The sequence below is a fragment of the Nicotiana tabacum genome, chromosome 7 (genome assembly GCF_000715075.1).
Source record: "Nicotiana tabacum cultivar K326 chromosome 7, ASM71507v2, whole genome shotgun sequence".
Lineage (NCBI taxonomy): Eukaryota > Viridiplantae > Streptophyta > Magnoliopsida > Solanales > Solanaceae > Nicotiana > Nicotiana tabacum.
Genome location: NC_134086.1, coordinates 111,126,026 through 111,137,417, shown reverse-complemented (window position 1 = coordinate 111,137,417; position 11,392 = coordinate 111,126,026).

Genomic DNA, 11,392 nt, shown 5'->3' with positions numbered 1-11,392 from the left:
GATTAATTTGTCAAGTCCAATAACATGTATTTAATTGAAATACAACATTTAAATGGTAAAAATTACACAGGGTGGCCTATTTGGTCGCCCCCATTTAACCTATACCTATATTTTAAAATTATGTAATATATACCCTAATTTTGACAACTTCAGATGCTTCCTCTTCTTCCTCCTGACCTATGCGCTCCTTTCTTTCTCCTCTTCTTTTCCTCTTCTTCTTTTCTCTCTCAAACACATGAGACTTTGTATAATTATTATGATTGGATTTGTAAAGTATTTATTAAATCTTATCAACTACCATATTCTATGTTGAAAGACGAGTAAATAAAAGTCCACAAGCTGGTTAAAGTAGGTGTGATTTGTGTCTTTCCTTGATCCATCCTTCTTAAACATACAACAACAAATGACTACTACATGTCCTCTATTCAAAGTTTCCTGCCACAAGAATGGCACATACATGTGAAATTTATTATACACAATAGTTGCTATCGCGATCTCTTGGAATTAGCTTACCCCTTGCTTTATGATATCATTTGCAGGAAAAACGACATCAAAGGGTTGCAGAACTGAAAAAATAAAAGATAGGAAAAATAACTTCAAAACATTATCAAAAAAATCAGTTAAAACTTCAGCATAATTTCGCTTAAGTTATATTTTAAAGCCATTTAACTTCAAAAAAAGGTAGAACACAACTTCAGCTCTAAGAATACTGAAGTTTAACAAATATAGAACAAAAACTTAAACTCCTAGAATGCTGAAGTTCAGCAAATACAAAATAAAACTTCAGCTCCTAGAATGTTGAAGCTCAGCAAATACAAAACAAAACTTTAGCTCCTAGAATGCTGAAGTTCAGCAATTATAAAACAAAACATCAGCTCCTAGAATGCTGAAGTTCAGCAATTACAAAGCAAAGAATTCAGCCAAAACATGCTGTAGTTTTATTGAACTGAAGTTTGACATTGCACTATAAACTAAAGTTTGCATGATTACCTTTGAAAGTCAGGCCAAATTTTAGGCAAAAATATCTAAAGTTTTGCTTTGATAAGGCTACACTTCAGGCATAACATTCTGAAGTTCAAACTTTAGACATAAATTTTGGGGCATTTGCATCTATACCCGATTTTTGGGTCACATTTTAACTTGTGCCTGCTTTGTAAAAAGAAAATTACAAGTGTACTCACTTTTTCGCGTAACTTCAGCATACGGGCCTAAAGTAGCAAGGCAATCACGCAAAACTTCAGCATTCTAGTAGACGGGCTTGAAGTAGCAAAAATTGTTGAACCAAGTGTGCCAAAATTTTTGTTTGTAATTGCTGAACTTAAGCATAGTTACTAAAGTTTAGTTCTCTATTTTCTGAAGTTTTTGTTTGTAATTGCTGAACTTAAGAATTCTAGTAGTTGAAGTTTTTTTGTCCTGGATTCATTAGTTTTGTCATTAAGCTTTTTCAAAATTTTTAGCAGAAGATGCTGAAGTTATTTAGTTTATTTATAAAAACTTCAGCACTAAATAAGTTGAAATTTTTTGCGCTGGATTCACTAGTTTTGTCATTAAGCTTTTTCAGAAACTGCAGCAGAAGATGTTGAAGTTATTTAGTTCATTTATAAAAACTTCAGCACTAAATAAGCTGAAGTTTTTTTGTCCTGGAATCATTAGTTTTGTCATAAAGCTTTTTCAAAAACTTCAGCAGAAGATGCTGAAGTTATTTAGTTTATCTGTAAAAACTTCAGCACTACATAAGCTAAAGTTTTAAAAAAAGTTTTCTAACATACTTGATAAATAATCACCTTATTCTCTCATAGTGTATTACTACTATAAAATGATCAGATTGCCAATAGTATCTAAATCTTAAATTTTTGAAACAATAAACGTGAAAAAAACAGAATTATCATGAAAAGAATCACTAAGTGTGACCTTAAACTTTCTGTACATGAAAATATTCACAAATTATTGTCTACTAACTTACGTAATTATTTATAATTTATTTTTAAATAATCTGATAAACATGCTTATGACAATCATCCCATGAATTGAAGTTTCATAGCAGCACCAACAACAGCAGAAGAAAGAAGAAGAAGAAAACGAAGAGGAGAAGAAGGAGGAGAAAGAGGGCTCAAGTTATTTTAAAAGTGGGTACAAGTTAAAACATTTTTAAAAAATAGGTATAGGTTAAATGGGGACGACCAAATATGGTGCACCGTGTAATTTTTACATAAAATTTTGCAACTTCAGGCCCGTATATCTGAAGTTACCCGAAAAGTGGGTATGCTTGCAATTTTTTTTTGCAAAGCGGGTATAATTTAAAATGTGACCCAAAACTGGGTATAGATGCAAATGCCCTATTCAAATGTCATTAGGCCAGCCGCTAACATTGAAGGCTGAATTTGAACCTTTTTAAAACGTAAAAATTACACGGGGTGCCCTATTTGGTTGCCCCCATTTAACCTGTACCCATTTTTTAAATTTTTTAACTTATACCCTAATTTTGACAACTTTAGACGCCTTCTCTTCTTCCTCCTGACCTATGCGCTCCTTTCTTCCTCCTCTTCTTTTCCTCTTCTTCTTTTCTCTCTCAAACACATGAGACTTTGTATAAGTATTATTGATTGGATCTGTAAAGTTTTTATTAAATCTTATCAGCTACCATATTCTATATTGAAGGACGAGTAAATAAAACTCCACACATTGGTTAAAGTAGGTGTGATTAGTGTCTTTTCCTGAATCATCCTTCTTAAACATACAACAACTGACTACTACATGTCCTCTATTCCAAGTTATCTGCCACAAGAATGGCACATGCATGTGAAATTTATTATACACAATAGTTGCTCTCACAATCTCTTGGAATTAGCTTACCCCTTGCTTTATGATATCATCTGCAGGAAAAACGACAGAAAAGGGTTGCAGAACTGAAAAATAAAAGATCGGAAAAATAACTTTAGAACATTATCAAAATAATCAGTTAAAACTTTAGCATAATTTGGCTTAAGTTATATTTTAAAGCCATTTAACTTCAAAGAAAGGTAGAACACAACTTCAGCTCTAAGAATGTTGAAGTTTAGCAAATATAAAATAAAAACTTTAACTCCTAGTATGCTGAAGTTCAGCAAATACAAAATAAAACTTCAGCTCCTAGAATGTTGAAGTTCAACAAATATAAAATAAAACTTTAGCTCCTAGAGTGCTGAAGTTCAGCAATTACAAAACAAAACTTCAGCTCCTAGAATGCGTTAACATTGTTAGCGTGATTTTTCTAAAACTTTTCTTAGCGGAATCAAAAGTTAAATAGTGTCACTAAATGATCCTATCTGTGCAAATTGCCCAACACTGACTATCCAACTTGCATTATGTCCGGCCACTAGTGTTAGTTATTTAGATAGTTAACAACACCATAACTGTGAGTTGCGAGAGTCCTATTATCCCTCTATAGCCCCTTAAAATTTTAATAGCCCATAGAACACTTCATTGATGTAACTACAATCTACTAAGCACATTAATTTCTTCGTTGCCCCAATTTAACCTAACATCACTACTTACATTAATCCTAAAGCCACATAAACTAAAAATCCACCTAAAAAAGCAAAATATAATAGGAAAGAAGTCAGATCTAATTAGATGGTAACGAGAGATGTATCACAATTATTAGGTTTAGAAAAGATGGGTGCAACTGCAGTGAGCTTCTTTCTCCGAAGGCAGAAAGGATGGTGGTTCGCAATCTTCAAATTGAAACAAGGAATTAAGCCCTCTGTGGTTAGTGCTACAAGGTCTCTTCTGAATTGGGTATTTGCTGGCACATTGCAATTTGAGATTGAGCATAGTTTGGTCTTGATTTAGTAGTGATTTTGGAGTTCCTTAGTTGTGCCCACGCTCCTGGCTTTAGGTATGTATAATATGACGGCATTGAAGATCTCAAATTCCTACTTTTTATTGTTTACCTTAAAATCTGAGTAACAATTAAACTTGTATTGAGGTCTTAAAGATATGTGATTTAGTACAATACCAACTGATAATCTAGGAAAAATGAAATGAGTTGAATCAAACTAGTGTGCAAGTCAGTCTCGACCTCGAGCTGAGATGGCCTCGAGTTAGGCCAGTAAGAACAATAAATAAAAGACAATTCTGATGAGTAATAAGCAAGAAAGTGAAGAATGAATATTCCTTTACCAAGGATTGATGCGTTACAAATGATTGTGATCTCCTTTATATAGTAGGGGAATCCTAAATAAGGTACACTTCTAATTGTAGTAAGGAATCTTATTATATAGTTGTCTATCTGCCTAGTGTAAGCACGTGATTTTTGCTTCACGGACAAGCACTCCAAAAGAAAACAAAAATAGTGACCAGTGACCTCGCTGTACAAATTTTCCAATTTTTCATGACATGTACTGCTAGTCATTTGTGGTTCATCCCATTTTTTTTTGCATTTTTTGATCTTATCAGTCAAAACACAAGGTATGTCTGTCATAGTAATCAAACCGTAATTCAGTAGTTAAAAGAAAATTCAAAAATATATGTGCATTGTTCATTCTAGGTTGTGATTTAACTTACTTGAACATTTTAATTTGGTGTGATAATGGTGTTGAAGTGTTACATTGTTGTTTGTTTTAATTTTATTTGTTTTACTATTTATTTGTTATTTTTCATTTTTTGTTTTAAAATTAGAAAAAAAAAAAAAGAGTTGAATATCGGTTTGGGCCCAAAAATGAAACGAAATAGGCCCAAAATCGGCACTCAAGTCCAGTCCAAATCCGGCCTGCCCAAGCACCAATTCAAACGATGCCGTTTTAGGCAAGTCGATCTGAGCCGTCTAAGCCTCTTGATCCAACGGTCCACATCCGCACCCGTGACCCGACCTGTTTAGCCGGTCCAACCCAATCCATCACTTAAACCTAAACGACCCCGTTTTAATACCAAACGACATCGTCTCACCCCTCACCATCAGATCCAAGCCGTTGAGATCATCTGATCCAACGGCTCAGATCTAAACCCCTAGACCATATATAAGCTTTCTATCACACCCCACGCCCCTTAATCGAACCCCCCCTTCACTCATCTCCTTCCTCACCAAGCCCTGAAACCCCCCGAAACCCTAGCAGCCGCCCTAGTTTCCCCTTCACCAGAACCCGGCGGCATGAACGCCGGTGACCACCTCCTGAACACCCTAGGACCCCCTCACTCTCCTGAACATGGATCTATTACCCCCTAGCCTCGAATCCCCTTCCTTCATCTCGAATCTTCATTTGAAGATTCGAGTCGAACCCGGACCTATACCAAACCTCACCATCTTCATACCAGACACTCCCCTGACCCCCCTCGTGACCAAACCAGGCTTGGTTTGGTCCGAATCTACCCACAACTTCTAAAAAACCAGATCTGAAAATCCAGACCTTAGAACACATGAACCTGGGGAATCCGGCTAGCCTTAACGGGGGTTTGAGGTCTAATAGACCTTAATGAAGGTGTTCTCATGTGAGAACACCCTGATTAAAGTTTGTTCGGCCTCAAAGGGTCAGAGTTGAGTCAGATTTGGATCAACTTTGTTTGGACATTTCTCGGTAAGTTTTTCTTTTCCTTTTTGTTTTATTCAACTGCTAATTAAATTGTCAGCATGTTTCGTTGTGTTTGTTTGTTATTTTTGTTATTTTTTATTCGGATTTCTTCCATCTCTGTCAAAGACCTTTTATTTGGTCGATTGTTTTCTGTGTGTGATTTGAACGTATCCTATGATAAACATGTCCGATTAGGATAGTTGTCGCATAAATAACTTATATAGGTTCCCAGTGATTGACCAAAGTTGTCCGAAGCCCTTCAGGTCCCTGTATGTATTGGTTTATATGAACGACTGATTGTTACCTGTTATAATTAGTATAGTCGACTTGATAAATGTCGTCGATTAACTTCCTACGACTGAATGTTCAAATATTCTAATTCGTACAACTTCACGTAAGTGAATGAACCTGTTGATTGTTAATTGGATGCTTGACATTAGCTGTGACTACTAGCTTGTAACTGCATTGTAAACAAATTAAAAGAATCAGGCTAGGGCAGTCTTGAATTGAACTTTCAGAAGTTCAAAATGCCCTGATGCTGCAAGGGGTTTAGGGCAGTAATAATCAAGGTTAACAAGGGTAGTCTGGGGTTCGAGAAAAACAGGAAAAAGCTTAGTTTAAGTGAGCTGACAAGTAGGGTACTAATTTAGATTAAACTAATGCAAATGGGGAACAAGACACAAGAGTATGGAGGTTTAAAATGAATAATTAAATGAACCCATAACTCTTGATTAAAGAATAAGGCCAAGCGTGGGGAACAAATGGCTGGCATCAAAAAGATGCTTAGGCGTGGGATTTAATAGGTATGGGCAGTCTGCAAATTGGCAGGATCCAGGCAGCTTGACTGCACTGGTTGTTTGGCTTATAAATAGGCCATTTCAGAACTTAAAAAGGGCTGGAAATTTTAGTCTTGAGGAGAGGTCTTGTGAGTTGAAGAAAACTAAAAAAAAAAACAGAAGGAAATTTCCAGAAATACTGTAATTGAACACTGTCCAAAAACTGCACAAAGAAACCAAGTTGGTTATCCTAACTGGGATTGTTATTTGTTCCATTAAGAGAAGTCTGTGTTCTTCTGCTGTGATTGTTACTACACTGAGCTTTCTGTGTACTGTTGGTTTGAGTTTTGACTATCGGAACTGTAGTGGTTATTTGTTGAGCTTTTGGGGTTATTGGGATCACTGGATTGCTGTTACATTCAACATTCTGGGCTGTTGTTTCCTGCTCTGTTTTTCTGGGATTGTCTGTCCATTGCTCGATCACTTGTTGAGCTTCTCCATTGTGGCTGTTTTGGTTGTTGCTGTGTTGTGTTGTTTACCTGCTGCTGTGCTTGCTGTGTACCACTCAGCTGATCATCTTTCTTCTTCTTTTGCTCCTCTATACCAGGTACACAAATATACTACCACTGTAACTTGAAAGGTTTGAGCATGAATGTAAAAGAGAAGATCTGCAGATGCTTATATATGCATAGACTATTATGTTAGGCCTCATATAATGTATAATAGTTTACATTCTTGTTTTGGATACTGGAGATAGTCCTCATGCCTAATAAATGTCAATGTATGGTAGTTGAATGTTAGACTGTGTATATAGGTTGGTGATAAAAGTATGCCCAATGCATTAGGTTGTATCTTAGATTTAGCTTACTGGTGTAGTATAATTCTGTAATGTATGCCAAGCATTAAAATCGTACACTACTAGTTAAGTTCTTTCCCTTCTGATAAACTGCTTCATATAACTGGTAAACCATGTTTTAAGATAAAGAACATAGAGCTTGCAATCTCAACCTCACGAAGGTCGAACCCAGGTCGAAACAGACCAAACAGGCCCGCATCGAACAAACAATGGCCCAGGTCTGGTCCATCACGCATGTGCTGGATTTGGGCCCTTAATTTTGCTCGGTTGACTGTGTACGTGGCCATGCTTCTGATTTTGCACAAGCACTCGGAATTCTGTTATAGATAACTTGCAAGCATGTAATTAACTAGGGCTATCTACTGTTTTCAATTAGTAGAGACAAGCGCGACAAGAAACGTAGTTGCTATAGGATATCCCTTTAAAAACAAGGATGAGACGAGCCTCGACGAACAAAATGTACAAAAGTTGCGGGGCCCTCTATTGTATGTATATATCAAAGTATTTAGAATTCGGGACATGCCGTTTAGCGAATTTCACGGCCCTCCCAAAATAATAACACGATAGTTTCTTTAGGTGCGTATTTAATAATCTATTTTCTTAAACTTGGGTGTGCATTTCATGCGACCCAAATCCAAATCCCAAAACGTCAAATAAAATATGTTCCGGATTGTGGGTGCATTTCATGTGACGCAGTCCAAAGACATGTTTTTTAACGATGTTCACATTCCTAAAAAATAATGATAATAAAGCGGTAAAAGATAAAATTTGCACATGGTTCATAATTGTATTTAAAATCAGATAAATAAGCCGAGTATAACAGTTGAGCGACCGTGCTAGAACCACGGAACTCGGGAATGCCTAACACCTTCTCCCGGGTTAACAGAATTCCTTGTCCGGATTTCTGGTACGCAGACTGTAATATGGAGTCATTCTTTTCCTCGGTTCGGGATTAAAATTGGTGACTTGGGACACCCTAAAACTCCCAAGTGGCGACTCTGAAATAAATAAACCAATCCCATTTCGATTGTCCTTTAATTGGAAAAAACTCCCTTGTGCCCGCGCGGGTATGAAAAAGGAGGTGTGACAGCTCTGGCAACTCCGCTGGGGACAAAAACCAGAACTACTGGTTCTGGGATAGAAATTCGAGCTTAGAATAAATTGTTATGTTCAGCTTTATATGATTTTGTTACATGATCTGTGCTTAATGTGCTAATTGGTTGCCTTTTACTGCTTTGATATTACGTGAACTGTATATAAATTTTGCCGAAACCCATCTTCTCTCTGAGTCTTCTAAATCATGAAGAAGGGCGTACTTCGTACGACTTCTTTTCTGTATAGTGTCAAATCCCAATTTAGAACGAGGTTCGGACAAGTTGCTAAGCCGGTGAAGCTTCTGTATTCCCGGTACGCTGCCCCCCTCGGCTCGAGCTGTCCGCTCGGGTAAGCCAGGTCTAGAACAAACACCCAGGTTCTGAACCTAGAATAACTCAACTTCATGCCGGATCCCTAGTAGGAACGCTTATTTGCATCATGTGCATTTTTGACTTAGGGGACTCAACACAGGGGTTGGGTCCGTCTAGGAATAGCAACCTGAAATAGAAAAGGCCATCCTGATGCATCCTACTCACTGCTTGTGCATTTATTTGCTTCAAACATGCATGATGACCGGTTTTGAATGTTGGGAAATTTTTACAAAAAAAAATAATAAATAAAAAAAATGACAAAATGCAGATAGAAGAGAAAATGGGTATATTTATGAGTTTGTTTTACTAAAAACAAAGGAAAAGAGAAAAGAGAAAAATAGCAAGCTGAGAATGAGGAATGAGTTTTTATTTTATTTTACTCTATTTTCAAAAAAAAAGAAATAAAAAAAATATAATGATAAATAAATAAACTAGTTAGTTTATTACCCGAACTACACGGGTTTGATTCTCACCGGATGTGAGATACGTAGGCAACCCTCATCGGGTCCAACCCCACCATTTTGCTAAAAAAGCCAAAAATAAATAAATAACAAAAATATATGTCAAATTTTGGTGATGCTGTTTTGTCATAAATAGCCGAATGTTCCCGAAAGGGATGCCGGAAGGCTGGCTTTGCACAAACAGCCACCTTTGGGTCATTTTTAAGACTTGGTCCAGTTGACCCCCACAGCCTAAAAATCTTCGTCCCCGAGACGTTGAAAGGCCGTGTTTGCAATATTGACTTTTCTAATTTGAAAAACGATAAAAAAGGAGTTATAAATAAGTCAGGTGATGCTGTTTTGTCATCAATAGCCGAATGTTCCCGAAAGGGACGCCGGAAGGCTGACTTTGCATAAACAACCACCTTTGGGTCATTTTTTAAGACTTGGTCCAATGGACCCCCACAGCCTAAAAATCTTCGTCCCCGAGACGTCGAAAGGCCGTGTTTGCAACACCAGGTTTTTATTGCAATTTGAAAAAAAAAACAAAGAGTCAGCGGTCAGGTGAATACCGTTTGGATTTTTGGTCAAAATAAGCCGAGCCAGTTTCGGCCGCGTCTTAAACCGTTCTTGCCGAAATAGCCTTAGAGTATCTTTCAGTTGTCGAAAGGTTATTTTCGTAAAAGAACGGACAAGTTTGTAAAGTATCATAAAACAATCCTCCCCGGCCTCAAAATTCATGTGAAATTTGGAAGGGGCCACATTTGCAAAAATAGCCGTTTGGTTGCATTTGTCAAACGGGGAAAGAAACTGGCCGTTTGTAAATCTTTTGATTAGAATATGCGGGTGTTTGATTTTCGAGTTTGTAGGTCATCTTCAAACCTTTGAAACCCGGTCTGTTTTAATATGAAAATTGAAAAAAAATGTTTATTATTGTTTATCTCTTATTGGTCCGAACTACGCAAGGTCTGATTCATGCGGGGTCATGATAGGTAGGCAATCTCCATAAGATTCGACCACAACAAAAAGAAAAGCAAAAAAAAAAAAGAAATGAAAAAAGAGAATGAAAAAAAAAGAAAGAAAAAAGGGGAAAAGAAAAGGAAAAAAATGAAAAAAAACCGAAGAAAAATGAAAAAAAGAGAAAAGGAAAAAAATCGAAAAAAAGAAAGAAAAAGAAAGAAAAAAAAGAAAGGATGTTGTTAATAATAGGGACTGACTGAGTCCATTCTAACCTCTTTGTTTTGCAAAGAAAGTTAAGGTGGTTGGTTTGTGGTAAGCCATACAATGACACCCAGAATCCTTTACTTGCATCTTATGATACACACTCTGCTGGGATCAGGCCTGATAACAGAAGCACTCGAATCCTATTGGGGACTTGCTGACGGAGGTTGATGATATTGAAGCTGGTAATGGTCTTGGCAGTATTGATGCGAAGTTCAGTGGCTAAGATGCCAGTTTTGATAAAGGGGAGGACGCTCCGTTCCTTGGTTAGCAAGAGAGAAGCTTGTGGTGGCTTATTTTGTTGTCATTTCTTTTGTTCGGATTATTAGGATTGTAATTCGGATTGTGTCCTGCGGCAAACTTTCTTATCTTTCCATTTTGTCATAGTAGTTTGTTTTAAATTTTGTCCAGTTTGTTTTAGGATTTTGTTCTGGATTGTTTTGTTTGTTTTGTTATTTAAACCATTTCACCGGTAGTCTAATACAAAATCCGGTCTTTTATTATTTCCAGTCATCTTTTTTTTAGTCCTTTTGTCCTCTTGTTCAGTGCCGATTCTAGTGACATGACATGCGCACACATTTTTGGGCCTAATCTTAAAAGTTAATCATAAAACCCCGAGAAGGTGATCAAAGCATTTAAAGGAAATAATGACGGTTTGAGATTATTCAGAGCTCGAGTCATGTGGAACTGGGGCAAGTTAAGCACAAAGGAAACCGTTAAAAGCAAGATTCGCCAAATTGGCATGAGGGTCGGTCATGATAATGAGAGTGTCTCCCAACGGTGCTTTAGAAATGACAAAGGAAAAATAAAACGTTTAACATAATTGTCAAGTCCAGCACCATCAGAAGAGACTACAAGTTTAAATTGTGTTGTTTGCACTTGGTATGTTTTGAAGATTGGAATGACGAAGGCATTTTGTTCTGCTACCCAAACACTTTATCCTTCGTTACCCCTTTTGAGCCTTATTTATTTTCTTTCATACCCCTCGTTCGGAATTAGTAGCAACGATTTGAATATGCAAGCATGGCAGGTAAGAGAAAAGAAAGAAAAGAAAACAACAAAACGGAAAAGAAGAATAAAAGAAAAA